The 18295-nt window shown below is 41.5% G+C and overlaps 1 protein-coding gene across 7 annotated transcripts in view; it reads left to right on the top strand.

Moving 5' to 3' along the window:
- Positions 1-404: 404 nt before the first annotated feature.
- The window catches only part of WDFY3 (WD repeat and FYVE domain containing 3), a 278454-nt gene continuing 260563 nt past the window's right edge, over positions 405-18295 (top strand). For 6 of the 7 annotated variants that reach the window (XM_070458192.1, XM_070458191.1, XM_070458195.1 and 3 more), the window contains exon 1: positions 405-511. The gene's annotated coding sequence lies outside the window, so the exon portion shown is untranslated. The remainder of the gene's footprint in view (positions 512-18295) is intronic. The other variant, XM_070458197.1, reaches the window with a different exon arrangement.

Below are 18295 nucleotides of genomic sequence, written 5' to 3' on the forward strand. Positions count from 1 at the left end.
GGATCCAGAGTCAGTCAGTCAGTCAGGCAGCAGCGGGAGGTGGAGAAAGGAGGAGGATTAAAGATGGCCACCAACCGCTGCGGGGAACGGCAACAGCCCCTCACTTCCCGGGATGGTCCCTGCGGGGCGGCCCGGCCTTGATGGAGAGGAGAAGCCCGAGAAGCGCCGAGGCTGAGGCGGCGGCGGCGGCGGCGGGGACCCATCGAGGAGGAGGAGGACGACGCGGGGGAGCAGGGAGCGGGGCCGGAGAAGGGAAAGGAGGCGGCGGCGGCGGCGTCGCTGCCCCGGCCGCCTAGCGCCGCTCGCTGCACGGCCCCGGCCAACCGGCTCCCGCACCCCGCGGCCGCAGCCTCGATCCCGGCCCGCAGCCCCTTCTCCCCCCCGCGCCGCGGGGCTCCCGGGCCCCGCCGTGGACGCCGCGCCCGCCGCCCCCTCCCCGTCGCCAGCGCGCCCCCCGGCCCGCCACGGTCCCCGCTCTCGGCCGGGCCAGCCCGCGCCCACCCGCCCTCCGGTGAGTGCCCCCCGGCCCCCCGCCCCGCGCGCCGCGGCCGCTTTGTTCGTGCGGGGCGGAGGCGCTGCCCACTCGCGGCCCTGCGCATGCTGCCCCTGGAGGGGAGGGGGGGGACAGGCCGCGGCCCAGCTGCCATCCTCCCCCGGGATCGCGCTGCCCCGGGGCTGCCGCCGCCGCTGCGGGGCTGGCGGCCTGGCCTGTGTCCTCCACCGCCGCCTGGAGAGGGCGCCGTCGCGGTCTGGTCGGGGTCGGGGTCAAGGGCTGCGGGCGGTGGGGAGCGATGCTGGGGGTTTTTCGGGGGTTGGGGGAGGCGAGGGCTGGACGTTACCGCGTTTAAGTAGTGGGGGCGTAACCTGGCGGTCCAGGGATCCGGGACGGATCGGGGGCCCCTCCGCCGGCCCCCGCGGGGTCTCGGCTCCCGGAGCCCCCCCGCCCCGGGCACTGCCGGGCGAGGCCTCCATCCCTCGGGCGCTACCTCCGCGGCTGCGGGCCTCTCCTGGCTTATTTTCGAGCCCTGCTCCCCCCCCACCGCCAACCCCCACGCCCTGTGCTGGAAACCTTCGTTTGTGCAAGCAACCGGAGATGCTCCCGCGGAGCGTGTTTGCCCCCTTTTTTCCCCTCTTGTACTGGGGATGCGGTGGCATCGCAAACATTCACGGCTACGGTGGGCTTTAAATAGCAGTTGTGACCTTTCCGACCAAAAACCATTTGGCAGACCTGGTCAGTGTTTGATCCTCAGGGGCAGCGTTTCATTGATTTTTTTTCTTTTTTTTAAGATTGAATTCCGAGATCTACGTATTAGGTTTTCCTTTTACTGAAATAATCTGATAAAACCGATTGAAAGGATGTTTACTATATATATGAACCCTTGCCTCTACTTCCAGTGCCTTAAAAATGGTTGTTTCCTGTGGGAAAATGGTGCTACTGCATACGAAAAACTATTTTTTGTTCCGTGATGGGCATGAGTTGGTTCGTGCCAAGTGGTTTCTGTTGTCTGAAAACCAAACAATTAAAAAAAGAAAAACAAAACCTTTTGCTTTGAGATAGCAGCAGATTTCCAGGTTGAAATTACTTGATAGCAGGTTTGGAACAGTTTCCACAATCAGACGGGGTGACAAACAACATAAAACAGGACCAAAAATATGTTGATTAAAAAACGAAAAAAGCTTGATGTGCTAGTAGTGCAAAGGTCAAGAAAAATATAAATCTCATTTGAAAAGAAAAATAAAACTTTAACGTGAACATGGGACTCTAAGCATAGGAATTAGCTTGATTTCTAGAAAAGATTTAAAAATACATATTGTATTTGATTTGGGAACCCTTCCTACGGTATTTGAGCATCAGTGGTGCATGTTAATGCTTGGAACCTTTAATTCTTATGCTGGTAGGTTTCTACTGCTAGTCTCTTTTTAATGAGTTGATATTGATTCATGTAAAAAATGTTATGCTTCTAATTTAAAATTTCTCTAAAAAGAAGATATGAATTACAAGCATGATGTTCTGGTCTTACTTGCAAAATCTTTTTTTTCAGTATTATTTGGGTTCTCTCCTTTGACGATTCTTAAATTCCACAACTCAGCGTTGCAATTTTAAGAGTTTACATCAGGCATTTTCAATTTCATGCATGTGCTTTAGAGGGTCCTTGAATCCTTGGAAGTCATATGCAGAATGTAGCATATATTTGCATTTTTTCCTGGGTAAAGAGTCCAGAGTCAACACATTCTCAAAAAGATCTGGCTCTGCAAAAAATTATAAGCCACTGGATATATAATTAAAGAATAAATCTATATTTGGCAAATTAAAACTCTTAGGATTAGATTTGATAATTTGTATCTTTCCCTTCCAGTTATGTCTAAGAAATGCTTGTTATTGAGGATTTAGCTCATAGAGGTCATTTTTCATGCATTCTTACTGAAGCCGTAGGAAAATGTTAATCCCATTTTACAGATGTGGAAATAGATACTGAGAGATGCTTGCTCAAAGTGACAGCCACCTTGTGGGCCAACAATTGAGCCCAGACTGCCTAACACCAGAGCCAGCGCTCCTAATAATAAGGCTATACTCCTCTCTAAGTCAATGATAGCGTTTGCTTGATGTTAAAATTAGTAATTGATGCTTGACTACCATAGGAAAGTGGATCTGCCATTATAACACAAAATACTATGGAGTTCTAGAGCCTCTGACTGAGCAGGAGGCCTTAGTGACACTAACCTCTCTTAATAGCACTAGTCTGAAATGACACTCAGAGTAGGGCCATTTCTACTGTGTCTTTGGCAGGATTGTCCAGACTCTGTCTTTAATACTTCCTGTGACCACAAGTTCATGTTTTCAAAAATGTTTTTAAATCTTTTTTCTGTTTATGTGAGTTAAAATCTGCCTTCTTGATATTTTACCAGATTAGTTTCCAGTTCTTCCTTTGTATCATTTGTCATCCATTAAAGGATTAATAGATAAATGACTCCTATTCCTACATTTTTTTTGTAGCAAGTTTTTGAGATTAATTTGTACGTAGTACAAAGTCTTGGCAGACATAAACAATTGGCTCATCACCACCACAATCAACATATGAAACATTTCTGTCAAAAAGTTCTCTCCTGCCCCTTGGTAGTGAGTGACTACTTTGCCTCTACCTCTAGCCCCTGCTAACTGTTCATCTAACTAATATCACTGTTGTCTTGTCTTTGTAGACAAGAAATTTATGTCTATATCACATAAATGAAACCATACAGTATGTAGTCTTGGTGTCTTTCATTTATTGCAATACTTTGGATATTCATTAAGTTGTTTCATGTGTCAGTAGTTTCATCAATGGTATGCTGATAAACTTGTAACAACCTGTCCTCCAAAGAAAAAAATCCCAGATTGGTAGCATCTGCTAATTATTGCAGTGTAAACACGCTCATCATGGCCCACATCGAGCTACCTAAATCAGCTTGCAAAACTGAAAATTTAACAGTCGGCTGTCATAAGCTGTACCAGTCAGCCCCAGCACACAACTAAATTTGTTCTTTTGTTGAGTACCTCTCCATTACATTAAGGTACCACAATTTGTTCATTCATTCATTAATTAGACATTTAAGTTGTTCCCAGTTTTGGACAGTTATGAATAAAGCTGCTATAAACCATTATGAACAGGTCTATGGACAGGAGAAATGTTTTCAGTTTTCTTGAGATGCACCTAGGAATGGGATTACTGGGTCCTGTGAAAGTGTATATTTTATCAATATTAGTTACTTCATATTGAATTGTCAAACTGTTTTCCAAAGTGAATATACTGTTTTGCATTCCTATCTGCATCAATGTAAGAGAATTTCAGTTATTCCTGTACCCTTGTTGGTATTTAGTATTGTCAGTTATTGAAATTTTAGCTGTTTTATTGTATGTGTAATGGTCTCCTTTAATGGTTTTGACTTTTTAATTCTTACTTTCAGCAGCATTTTGAACCAATGTAGAAAGTTTGTGGCAGACATTGCTAAATAATTTTTTGGCTTGGTCATCAGTCAGGATCTCGATGTGAAGGCAATGGCACTTTCAGGCTGTTTCTTTGAGTTTCTTGTTCTACAGCTGGCTTTCACGTGTTAAAATTCCTTTTATAGGGACTTTTCCTGGTGGTCCAGTGGCTGGGACTCTGCACTCCCAATAACAAGGGCCCTGGTTAGGAAGCTGGTTCCCACCTGCTACAGCTAAGACCCAGTGCAGCCATATAAGTAAATAAATGAGTTTTCTTTAAAATAAATGTTTATTTAAAAAAGCTTTGATAATGAAACCATCACTGGAGAATTCTAATACTTAGCCCTTGACATTTTTTAAAATGTGGCTTTAAAAAAACTAGGTGAAGTTTTGTTTCTTTAAGGAAAATTTAGGTTTAAAAAAAAATCCTCAAAATAATTATAAAGCATTTCTTCAATTTTTAGCTGTACTTAAAGGAAAAATAATAGACTGAAATATTTGAAACATGTGGTCTTTGAAGTCATCCCAGATGTTGTAAGGAGCATGAATCCATGAATAACTGTAGCATGGCTTCAATCTTTAGAAAGCTGAGTTTCATGCAACATTGTGACGTGCGTTACCCTCTCTTCAGGTGACTTTTGAGCAGAGACGTGATGCATTTAAGGGAGTGAGAGTTTTCGAGCTGGGGGACGAGCAGGTGCTAAGGCTCTGAAGCAGGAGGGTGTTGAAGTGTTGGGAGAACAGCCGGCTTGGCTGGAGGGAGGTGAGAGTGGAGGTCAGGGCGGTGGAGACCCACAGACCACGTAGGCCAGTACTCTGAGGACCTCGATTTCTGCTCTCAGTGAGTTTGAGCCTGAAGTGTGTCCCGTGCGTGGACAGAGAAGTGTTGTCTCCTGCTTGAAGTTCCTATAGCGTGCCCCCTCTCCTGCCTGCAAGCTGGTCCTTGTCCAGGAATAGTGCTCCCTTTCCAGGAATCGTCCCTCCCCTGGGGTCCCCTTGTCACCCTTTATCATACCTCTACTTAAAAGCTGCCTTATTTGTCTTATCTCCTCCCCCCTAGATGGAGATCCTAGAGTTTTCTTTTAAACCTCTGAATGCCTGTTTCGTTAGATGAATGTCTGCTGAATTATGGAATTGCTGAAAATGGGGTTAATCATTGAAAACTGGATGGGAGATATCCAACAGTATTGCTCGTGTGGACATGGATTCTCTGTTTTGCTGACCGCTGTACATTTAGTGCTGGCGCAGTGAGCTGTGCATAATAGGTGCTCAGTAAATACTTGGTGAATGCTTGAGTGCACATCCGTGTGCTAGCCTCTCCTGGCTTTTTCCCTTCTTCCCGTAAGCCCATGGGCAGACTTCCACCAAATCCCTTCCCATGTTTCCCTATGGTCTTATCCTTCCTCTGATTGCATGCTCAAGAAATGCCAAATACATAGGAAATTCACTCACTCATTCATTATAAACAAATGTAATAATAAAGAAATGTAGATGATTTCTCTCCAAACTAAATAGATAGGGTTCCTTGCACAGTGTTTTGGTTCATTCTTCTGTAGAATGAAAACATTCACACTTCTGTTTTCCTTTCTTTAGTGGGAATTTTTGAGATTACTTTATTACTGGGCCCCCAGATCTTTAATAAGCAAGACACTGATTATTTAATAAACAAGACACAAGGTCTAGAATATCACTTCTATAAACAACTGGAGCAGGAGCCTTGCAGAGTGTGAAAAGTCTAGTACCAGAAATAAAGTCAATGATATTTTGTAGTGTGTTTCATTTGGTTGAACAGGCAGTTATGATTGTTGTATTTACCTGACTGTATGGATGCAGAGCTTTGGGGTTTTGTACTGAGTTTGTAGAAATGTCAGGCCCTAGAACAGAGACCCTCAACTCTGGAACATCTTCGTTAATCTTTTTTGTTTGTTTTGGCTGAGTCGGGTCTTAGCTGTGGCCTGCATGTGGCATTTTAAGCATACAATTGTTAATAGTATCGATAACTCCAAATATCTCCGTGCTTACATCTCAGGCTTCCTTGTTCTGTCTAGTAGTCCCACATGTCTTTGAACCTGCAGGAGAGGGACATTGGGAGATGATAGGTATTGTATCTGCAGAAGCTGCGAGACTTGAGGCAGAATATTTAAAGTAATGTCTTTTAGTGACATGAGTTATTTCTCTTCCTTTTTTTGTTAAGCCAAAAAATTATTATGTGCTTGGGCTCCCCTTGTGGCTCAGCTGATAAAGAATCCGCCTGCAATGCGGGAGACCTGGGTTTGATCCCTGGTTTGGGAAGAACCGCTGGAAAAGGGAAAGGCTACCCACTTCAGTATTCTAGCCTGGAGAATTCCATGGACTGTATAGTCCATGGGGTCTCAAAGACCCCAAAGTTGCACACGACTGAGCAACTTTCACCTCACTTCACTTCATAGATTTTTGTGTGTGTAATAGATCATAAATATTGGATTATTGATCTTCATTAGTGTTGTAATCCATTGTGACAAGTCTAGCGATAATATGTCCTGTAGTTCTTTTATATATGAAATACTATGTGTATCTTAGCCCAGTTAATGGGGATACTGTTTGTATTTTGATCAACTACACTGTGATTTCAGTGAGTGCTGAAATTTGGTTTGGGTTTTTTTGTTGCTGTTTTAATGGTTATTTGTGAGTCGGGCCTTGGTTTTACTTCTCTAGTGGCATGATCTTAGTATTAAATTTGCACATTGGTTTTCTTAAAAGAAAATTATTAATGACTTAAATTTGTTTCTTTCCCATAAAGTTTTTTATTTTTAAAAAAATTTTGTCTCCTGCTTCTATTCGTGTGTAGTGTATTAGAGTGTGATTTGCTGTGCTTAGTCGCTCAGTCGTGTCCGACTCTTTGCGACCCCATGGACTGTAACCCGCCAGGATCCTCTGTCCATGCCATTTCCCAGGCAAAAATGCTGGAGTGGGCTGCCATTTCCTTCCCCAGAGAGTATGACTTGGTACAGTGTTAATGCAATTAGTTATTTTAAGTTTAATATACTGTTGTTCTGTGATCACTTGCTGTTGTACCTGAGCAAACTTGAGACTTGTACTTTTTATCATTGTGCCAACTCAATAGCAGAAACTCCTAAGTATCTGGTATTGAAAACGGAATCCCTCCTCAGTAAAAAGAGACCTAGCCAGTACTGTATTTATGTGTCTTCATAAGACTTGAAGTCTAGATTAGTAACTCTGAGTCAACTAGACACATGTGAAGCCACAATGGATTTATTTATTTATTTTTTATTTTTATTTTTTTTTGCCACAATGGATTTAAGGCACTACTGTACTGATATTGGAGTTTAAAAGGCCAGTGAATGAGGACTTTTTTTTTTAATAAACTAATCATGGTGGTTTGACTCTTTTGTGTGTGGCCTAATCCCTTTAAAGTATTTGTTGTTACTACTTATAAAAGATAAGTGCCTATTTACAGTGGTACTTCAGAGACCCCCAAATTAAGAGATTTGAATTCCTATTCTGCCCTTGCCTCTTTTTAAAAAATAAGGTGTATTTATTTATTTGGCTGCATCAGGTCTTAGTTGTGGTATGTGGGCTCTTCAGTAATCTGATGCGGGATCTTTCTTCCCACCTCCTGGCCTAATTGCCCCGAGTCATGTGGGATTTTAGATCTCTGACCAGAGATTGAACCCTTGGAAGGCAGATTCTTAACCACTGGACCATCAGGGAACTGTTGTTGTGCTGTGTGGTTCTTCATCTGTTGGCAGCCCTCATTACTGCAGGGGCCTTAGACAATAGTGATCATTGAGTTCTGACACTTTAACTTTTCTTGTTTCTTAAACCCTTGGTACCAGTGTTGTGAGAATCATCATGTTACATTCTGATTTTTGACATGTGTAATAGGTATATCTTCAACACTTGATGAATCTGCCAGGCCCAGCTTCCTCTTCCTGTATAATGTTTCTTCCTAGCTATGTCCCTCTGTTCTCCAGCCAGTGTGGTCTTCAAGGAGGCCAGTTAATTTAATACTAGCCTAAGAAAAATAGGAATCTGATGAACAGTCATTATCTGATGTTAGAAAGTCATGCCAAAATTACTTTGTATCTTTTTTTCCTTCCAGTTGTGGGGGGTGGCAACTTAATTTATTTGCACAGAATCTTTTAGTTTTATTGCCTTGCTCTAGGTGATGCATCCATACACATACATTTTGCTTTATAAATCATATAATTTAGGAGGTGATTAAGTATTGTCTCTAGGACTCAATACTTTAAAAGAATCTTACAGGTATCTTCTCAAAATATCCAAATTTCTTAGTACATTTTGAGTATTTGAGTTTAGATGGGCAACTTACTGTTTTAATTTCCCTAACATTTATTCAATTTGCATTATCTTACTGGTATATGTGTGTGTGTGTTTGTGTGTATATATATATATTTAGTTTTGAAGAAATAAACTCAGGAAGTTGGGGAAATAGTAGAGTCCCTCATACTCTTCACCTGTCACTCTTGACCAGTGGTAATACCTTATGTGACAGTACTTATTTGAATTTTATTACTAAAATCACAGTGATTTTGCCAGTCTTAAAGTGCTGACAAATATAAGAATGTTGATATTTTTGTTCTCCTCAGGTAGTGAAGAGGTTAGGTTCTGGGCTTTGTTTCCATAGGCAACAGAACCCAGGGAATTTCTTCCCTGAATTTTCTATAAAAAGGACAACAGGTAACTAGGCAGATGGCTGATTATTTTCAACCAAGTAGGTCATTCACAGCCCTGGGTCTAGTCAGGTAAAATCAGTTGTATGGCATTCTTCTTAATTCCTTTTAGTTGGGCTTTTTTTTTTTTTTTAAATGGATTTGTCAGTTTTTCTTTTGATTTAACTAATTCTCCGTAGAAAGTAATAGGTCATCATGTGAACAAAAAAATTTCATAAGGCATAGAGGATATGAATAACAATGACTTGGCATGATTATATAGACATAGTTACAAAGTGTTGTACCTAGTTTATGAAAATACCTATTGTTCACAAATATGACTTAACTACCACTGGCGATGTCTGATGCCTCAAAGACTCTCAGTAAAATTCCAAAACAAAAAAAGTGAAATTCCAAAATACCCCCAAATCTTATAAAGTAGCCTGGCTTTTTTAATCTAATCGCTACTATATTTGCTTACTGAAAAGTTTCATTCTTATCAAGTAATAGAGTAGTAAAGAAAGAAGTACTGGGCAGTTAGTCAGGGATGGTATTTATTAACTACCTGCTATCATTTTGTTGAATATAGAGAAGATTTCAGAAATAGAAGGGATGTTCTTAGTATAGTTGAATTATCAACTGTAGAACATTACCACACATTGCATAATATATTTCAGCAAATTTTATTCTCTATCTGAATACACACACACTGGCATGTAATTGGCCTTCAGTATGCACTGAGTGAATGAATGTAGTTAGGTAATAAGCATGTTGTCAGAAAATGATGTAAGTCTTAAGAAAATAAATGTTTACTGTCACTCCTAGGAATTCTAAGACTATTCATTATCAAGTGAAAGAATGATAATATATGCTTTATTATGTTTCTTTATTCTCTTTGTCCTAGAAATCTCTCAGTAAATTCATAATCAGATCTTCTTGATTAAAGCCTGAATCTCTCTGACTCGAAAGCCCAAGTTCTTTTCCTGTGGCACACTGCTCATTAAAACACAGTGATTTAGATGATATATGCCACAGTTAAGTAAACAAGTATGAAATAAAAATAAACTCAGTTATTTTTAGAAATATCATTGTGTGTTGATTGCCTAATAATTTTATTCAGCCTGATTTATTTGTGTGATGCCTCTAGTGACTAAGTTAGTCCAAATATAAAGGATTCAGCTTGCTCTAGGAACCTAGTTCTTCTTTCCCAAAATAATACACTGTAAATAGGTTCTCAGATGATTCCGTATAGTTTATTAATAATTGTGTACTTTTTTCCTTAATTACTTATTAAGTGTTTTATTGTTTGCTGTCCTGGGTGCTCTGGTATCTGCATGAATGTTTAAGATGGATACTTTTGCTCTCAATAACTTTATAATATGATGAAGATAAGATAAACACATAAATGTTTGAACAGTATGCAATTAGTCTATCTGAGGGGTGCAGAAGTTCTGTGGACACTTAGCCAGTAGAAAGATTACTTGTAGTTGAAATGATTCAGATAACCCTAAGATGAGGTTTGATCTGAATATCAGGGGAATTGATTGAATTTCCTTGGTGAATCTTGTGAGATTTACTTCTGTCAGATTTATAAAAAGTAATAAAATCAATTGATTTCACCATTAATGAATCAGATGAGGTCTCTTGGGGAAAAATTCACCTGAATTTATTATTTAAGAAATGAGGGAAAGGGATAGGGATAAAGTCAAAACACTTGAAAGCCTTAGTTTTGCTCCTGAAGCCTTTTACAACTGGGTCACCATGAAAATTGTACTAAATGACTTCTCTAGCTTATATTCTTTTAAAGGATAATTTGATTTGTTGGATTAATGACAGGTGTGCTTTATATATTTCATTTGCTAAATTCTGAAATAAATTAGATGTTGTCTCTTTGGTCAAGATGAAAACTGATGTATTGCTGTTTTATTGTTTCTGATGTCTGGCCTTGTTTAAAGTATTTCTGTTGTCTTGGAGTTGAAATAGCATTGAAAAAATTATTTTGCCATTGTGAAGTTCAATATGGCTAAGAGGTGGCAGGCTTAAAGGAAGGCTGGAGAAAGAAGAGAAAGGACAGTGATGGGGGTGGGGGGTGGAGGCAAGGGTTGGGAACACCATTGGGGGATCATGGAGAGAGAAAATAGAAATAAACAGTTCCCTGTAAAGGGTGCTTGTTCTGTCCAGGGTCACATGGTGTAGCAGATGCTGACCTGTACCTAGGCAAACCTGGAACATTTCCTTTCTTTGTCAGACTTTATGAAAAAGCAGAAAGCATTGAGTTTGCTTTCGTTATACAATAAATACTAATGAAGAATGGTGTCATAACATGCAGTTGTGTTCCCCACCTCCTTCCCTGCAGAGACCTAGATCTAAATCTGAGTCACCAGAGTAAATAAGTTCGGTGATTCCCAGCTTGAGTTAGCTTGCATAACCACCACACGCACTGGCATAGGTGTTTATATTTTCAACAGGGTATGGAGAAGCCTGACAAGACATGGCAGCCGCTGGAAAGGCCTTTAGGCCATTGTAGCACCAACACACACTTGTGTAGTTGGGAAACAGAAGGGGGAAAACGTGTGCTGAATAGCATTTCTGAGATGATAATACTATAGTGATCTCTGTTCACAGCTAGGAGTATTATGTCTTTCTTACAAAGCTTATTCCTTTTTCAGATGCACTTTAATTTTTTTCAGCCTAATATGTTCATCAGAAGTGAGCCAGTTATTGACTGTTGCCAGTATTAAGAGGGCTTCCCAGGTGGCGCTAGTAGAAAAGAACCTGCCTGTGATGCAGGAGACATAAAGAGATCAGGTTCAATCCCTGGGTCAGTAAGATCCCCCTGGAGAAGGAAATGGCAACCTAGTCCAGTATTCTGGCCTGGAGAATCCCCTGGACAGAGGAGCCTGATGGGCTACGGTCCATAGAGTTGTAAAGAGTCAGACACTGAAGCATGCATGCAGTGTTAGAGATCTTTAAAAGGATCCCCATATTCTAGCCTTCCTTCTTCCTACTCTGCTGTTGCCACCCACTTTAGTGCAGCGGTTAATAGTTGTTTCACATATCCTAATGTCATCTGACAAAGCATCATTCCAGTCCAGTGAAGTTCTATTAAGCAAGTGCTATTTTACTGGAAGGAGACTGGTTGCATTCCAGTGGCTAATTGTTACTTTGGTCTTGTTATTTAACAACAGGTATGCAATATAGATAGTAATCACACCTGGGTATGCTTTCTTGCATTTTTGTTAAAGTTTAGAAATACTCTTGCATACCATAGTGGTGACATTGATTTGTATTTTAAAAATTTTTACCTTATTTTTCTGAGTAGCAAAGGTAAGTACTACACACAGGTTTTGAGTTAAGACATTTGCATTTTGTCGGCTATTATCATTAAGAAATCAATTTTTTAAAAAATCCCTGTTTTTATTTTTAAAGAAGTTTAAATATGGCAAAGTAGTAAAGAATGCTGTGGCTTATTGGAGTTACAGTTAAAACTAAATTTCATTATTATTTTCCTCATGAGACTTGAATTCACTAGAAAATGTCAATGAACAGCAATTTAGAAGATAAATTGGCCAGATGCCTGAAATAGAGAAGTCCTACCAACATAAACAAGCAGTAAAGTGAATTTTTAAACGATAGATGTTAAACATAGTGTTAGATTGAGAAAAGTGTTGTAATAGTATAAAATTAGAGTAGAGGAAAAGAATTTGCCAGGTGAAAAGTTAAAAGTAAATGAAATTAATCTATCATGTGAGATGCATTTTGTCTTGTGTTTATCGACTAGTAGGGGGTGTTTTGGTCTTCTCTGGTGATTCGGTGGTATAGAACCCACCTGCCGATGTAGGAGGTGCGTGATCCCTGGGACAGGAAGATTGCCTGGAGAAGGACATGGCAACCCACTCCAGTATTCTTGCCTGGAGAATTCTATGGACAGAGGAGCCTGGTGGGCTACAGTCCATGGAGTTGCAAAAGAGTTGGACACACCTTAGTAACTAACCACCACCACCTAAGCTACAGGTGTTGAGGAAGAGTTCTTTGGTAGCCTGTGTCAGGGATAGAACAGGCAGAAAGCAACCTTCTCAATCTGTTGTTAATGGGGATTCAAGGTGAAGAATCACATGGAATTGTGGGGTGACAGAGAGAGAAAAATGACTGAATAAGTTCATAAATGTTGTTGTTATTCAGTTGCCAAGTCATGTCTGACTTTTTTCGACCGCATGGACTGGGGCATGCCAGGCTTCCTTGTCCCTCATCATCTCCCAGAGTTTGTCCAAGTTCATGTCCATTTAATTGGTGATGCCATCCAACCAGCTCATCCTCTGTCGCTCTCTTCTCCTTCTGCCTTCGTATCATAAATGTATACATATATTTATATGATTGGCTGTCAGAGAATTCTGTCTCTGGGTACTGGGTTACAGATAATGGCCTGTTATCAGTCCTTGGGGTTGGAACTGATAATCAAAAGTAGGCATCCCAGTCCTAGGAAGGGACCAGACTGGGAATCTCAGAAGTGTCAGAACAGAGGCCTAGTTACAATAAGTGAGGGATAAACAGGCCTGAAACAGCAGAGAGGATAAGAGCAGAACACAGTGGGTACCAGAAGAAGCTTGGAACCCTAGTCATCTAGTCCAGGATATAAAGGCGGGGTGAGTTAATGTTAATAATGACTCCATCCAGAATTGAGGATCAGGGCTGGAACTACTAAAGCATCTCCTGTCAGAAGCCTGTATTGGTGATCTAGGATTTAAGTGACAGGAGAAGCAGAAACAGGCTCGGCTTGACATTTTTAAAAATATTCTATTTTATATACTATCTTTTAAGGACAGAATTCATTTCCATTGTTAATCAGTAATCATTCACTTTGCTTTGCTGGCATTAGCTTGGGATCACGAGATGCAGAGAACTGCTGACACTTGAGAGCAATGTCTTAACAGGGAACTGGTGCTAAAAAGAACAGCCTGAAGCTTTGGGGTAAATGTACTTTCTTGCAAAATAGGAGGATATGAAAAAGCATGTTAGGCATGAGAGTTCTAATGTCACAGTTCTGAAGGCAAAAGTACACTGTTTAGTTTTGAGCAGGGTAAGAGGAAGCGAGGAAAATGCACAGTTAGGGTCATTTGATGTTAAAATGAGAACCTTCCATACCTTTTTATTTGCTAGAAGAAGTCATAGAAGTGTTTTGGGGGTTTCAATCAGCTGGTACCACCTTAAGGGGGACTAAAAGGTATTTTTGGAACCCATACTGGAAGTTGAATAATGAATTGAATGAATGGGACTTGAGCAGAAGAAACCAGAGCAGCTCTTGGGAGCCCAGCAGCAGCAGAAATTCTTATGCCTTCTTTCCAGACCCCTGCCAAGGGGAAGTCAAAAGGCGGGCAGCCCTCCTAGCTGGTGTCTAGAAGGTCACCCATTAGTAGCTTAACCACCCCGTTTTCTTTCCCTGGTCTTTCCCCTTACTTCCCTCCCCGCTTGTATAAATGTCAAGATAACCCTGATTTATCCCATCCGTAGAGGCAACTTCTCTAAATGAGAGAAAGTCTAAATGCACGCCAGAGGCAGTGCCGTAGGGCTGCCGATTCTGGGGGATGTCATGCTGCCCTGGTTCCGTGGGGACTCTTTCTTGATGTTTTACAGCTTTAATTCCTGCGAACTTGCTCTGTGCATGATTGGGGGAGAGGACACAAAACGAAAATGTATTTGAAGGGTAACATGTGAGTACTTACCGCACACCGGGGATTAGGAAGTTAATAAGGTAATAGTGGCTAGAGTCCTTAATATTGCATCAGTGCAGACCCCCTAACCTGTTTCACTTCCAATTTCATACCTTCTGCTAGCAGCTCAGCTTATCAGCATTCTGTTCCTCACACACTGACCCAGCCCCTCATTCCTGAAAGGCTCTGAGCTCCTGGTGGTTCTGACTGGATAGAATTGTGGTAGCTTTCACTAACCTTAACACCACACAGCACTTCCAGAACATGCTGCAGTGGATTCCCCCGAGTGCTCCTCATGGTCTTTCCACGCCCACAAAGGTAGACTAGCAGCTGCTCTTCCCCTTGTTAGTCATGAAGTGTCGTTCTTTTTTCTTTTTTTTTTTCCTAATTTTTAAAATCTTTTGGCCACGCCGTGCGGCATCAGGATCTTAGTTTCCTGACCGGGGATCAAACCCGTGCCCCCCTTCATTGGGAGTGCTGACGGAATATCATTCTTAACCCATCCTATAGCCTGCATTTTTTCTGGTTTTTCTGCTGTCATGAGGAAATCATCCTGAACATGGTAAGCTCAGCTTGCAGTAAAATAAGTTTGTGTTTTTCTTTCTTTTTTTTTTGTCTCCTGGTAGAAGTATTTCTTGGATATTAAAACTTCTAGGTCAGCAGACTCTGGGGTTCATAAGACAAAAAGCAAAACTTTGAGAAAAGAAGATACCACTCCATTATTACTGTTTGGTTCCTACATCCAGGGTATTCTGGAGGTGGGAGCTGGCACATGTTAGCTGGTGGTTTATAGCCTACACTATATCCTGCGGGACGGCACCTCTAATTCAGAATCTTTTAGCTCTGGCGACAACTCTTACGTCAAACTTCCAGGTGTAAGCATTGCTTCCTGCTGTGGGGACAGCTGTGTCTGAATAAAATTCTATTCGATAAGACTTTCAAGGCCCTATGTGTCTACCCATTGCCATTGAAAGTAAACTCCTGGATCAGAGGCCATGTGGTTTATTTATTTTTAAGTATTTATTTATTATATTTTATTTAGATAGTCCTTTTTGCTTCCGAGGTGGCACAGTGGTAAAGAATCTGCCTGCGATGCAGGAGATACATGAGGTGCAGGTTCTGTTCCTGGGTCGGGAAGATGCCCCTGGAGTAGGAAATGGCAACCCAGTCCAGTATTGCCTGGAAAATTTAGCTGTGCTGGCTCTTGGTTGCTGCACGAGCTTTTTCCTAGTAGCGGTGAGTGGGGGCTACTCTTCCTCGCGGTGTGCTGACTTCTCGTCGTGGTAGATTCTCTTGTTGCAACTCCAGGCCTTTAGAGCACAGGCTCAGTAGTTGTGGCGTTTCATTGATCCATGGCATGCGGGATCTTCCAGGACCAGGGATCGAACCTGTGTCTCCTGCATGGGCAGGCAGATTCTTTACCGCTGAGCCACTAGGGATGCCCCAGCCGTGAGAGTTAGGATGCATTTGGTTATTCCCTCATAGTGGTGCTGGCAGAGGCAGATTCAGAACTGGTGTCTTACAGTGAGGGGCAGCCATCGCCGTGTCTGTAATCCAGGGGGCTGGGCGCCTGTGGAGAGGTGGTGTCTGGGGGGGACCCACGCCAGCGGCTTCTCTACTAGAGCGGTGAGGTCAGTCTTAGTGAGTCACTGTCATTGGTCCCTTGCGTAACTGCTGCTCCTACCACCTGGTTGTGATTATTTTCGTGAAATCACTGAGCACGGACTAGGCCGGCCAGAGAGGGTGTGTGACCTGACCTGTGATGAGGGTCATCTCACCTCCCCAATTATTAATAGGCTTTATGTTTTGTTTGCATTGGCAGTGGCAGAATTCTGGTGAGGGATGTTTTTAGACCGTGGCCCTGTTGTGAGAGGTTCATTCAAAGAGTCATTCGCTTCATGACTTTCCCTCTTAGTTTTTTCTCTGATCTTTTTCTTTAAGGCTGTTGATCATGGCACAGGAAAGGGAAAGATTGCAGGCTCTCAAGTCATTCTAAAAAGTGTCTGCCACAGAAATAATATATTCTGTGAGTTCTCAAAATTTAAGCAAGATTTCAAGTCACATCCAATGGCTGTATTAAATTTTAACCTATTTTTGTTTTACTTGACTCAAATCTTTTCCCCTTTTGATTTCTTGTTTTATAGTTCTTCAGTCATAAAGGCCTCATTTAGAAACTTTGAAATTTTGGTTTATAGAATTCCAAAATGCCATATATATCCTGTATTTGCAGTGGAGTGTGTTTGTGTGTATCTATATGTACTCATTTGAGAAAGAGAAAATGTCTAAAAAGCACATATACCCTAATATCCTAGTAGCATGCATGTTTAGTCATCACTCTTTGCGACCCAATGGACTATAGCCCACCAGGTTCCTCTGTTCATAGGATTTTCCAGACAAGAGTACGGGAGTGGGTTGCCATTTCTGACACTAGAGATTCTCCCGACCCAGAGATCAAACCCCAGTTTCTTGCATCTCCTGCATTGGCAGGTGGTTTCTTTACCACTAGCACATACTGGACTGTTAATGATCAACTTTGGGGCCTGAATTAGGAGAAAAGAAGAGTTAGTGTTGTGGTGGAGAGCAATGTTATTGTTTTGCTTCAAAAAAATATGTTCTACTTGACATTTTATATTCTACAAAGTTATATTTTTATTAATATGAAAAATGCCACCTTATTTTTCTTATAATGATAGAGATAATTTGTGGATGATTAAGGACTAATAAACAGTAATTACATATAAAGTTATTTGTGCTGCCAACAAAAGCTTATATGTGTTGTTTTTAATTGAAGTATGAAAGTGAAAGTCGCTCAGTTGTGTCCAGCTCTTTATGACCCCATGGACTATACAGTCCATGGAATTCTACAGGCAAGAATACTGGAATGCTTTGCCATGCCCTCCTCCAGAGAGTCTTCCCAACCCAGGGATCGGATTACCTAGATCTCCCACCTTGCATGCAGATTCTTTACCAGCTGAGCCACAGGAGAAGCCCAAGAATACAGGAGTGGGTAGCCTATCCTTTCTCCAGGGGATCTTCCCAACCCAGGTGTCAAACCGGGGTCTTCTGCATTGCAGGCAGATTCTTTACCAACTGAGCTATCAGAGAAGCAAGTTGAATTTAAATCTTCTTTCGTAGCTCAGTCGGTAAAGATTGCGCCTGCAGTGCAGGAGACCCCACCCGGTCCGATTCCTGAGTCTGGAAGATCCGCTGGAGAAGGAAATGGCAACCCACTCCACTGTTCTTGCCTGGAGAATCAGGCTACAGTCCATGGGGTTGCAAGAGTCAGACACGGCTTAGTAACTGAAGCATCACCGTGGTTGATTTACAATACTGTGTTAGTTTCAGGTGTATAGCAGAATGATTCCGTTGTGTGTGTGTTTATATATATTTCAGGTTATTTTCCATTATGGGTTATTATAAGATATTGAATACAGTTCTCTGTGCTATACAGTAAATCACTGTTGCTTATTTTTTAAGTACATGTAATGTTTAAAAAGTTTTCAGTGTATGTATTTGACACTCAGGTGTTTATTGAAAGTCATTGCAGGAATTCGTTTTTTAATGTAATTATACTAAAGTTGAATCTCTTTGCTTATCTCATCAACGTAAAGTTTCCATTTAAAGCTATAATTGACAAAAAGTACAATGTATCCTAATCTGAAATGTCTAGAATTCAGAAGTTGATTTGCAGTGAGGAATTGCAGGAGAAGGTCTTTATATATATTATTTCCCCTTTCTAATTTTAGGTTTCATGTTTGGGCATCTGATAGGACCCTGATGCTATGACGGGCTCTTAAACAGGAGTATATGGATGTATTTTCCAATTTTTAGTATTTGCAGACCATGTATATCATCTTTAGATTAATAGTTGCTGATGGTTTTGTCATCCTTCAAAAGGCCATTCCAGAGAAGGCAATGGCACCCCACTCCAGTACTCTGGCCTGGAAAATCCC

The sequence above is a fragment of the Odocoileus virginianus genome, chromosome 29, assembly GCF_023699985.2.
Source record: "Odocoileus virginianus isolate 20LAN1187 ecotype Illinois chromosome 29, Ovbor_1.2, whole genome shotgun sequence".
Taxonomy (NCBI): domain Eukaryota; kingdom Metazoa; phylum Chordata; class Mammalia; order Artiodactyla; family Cervidae; genus Odocoileus; species Odocoileus virginianus.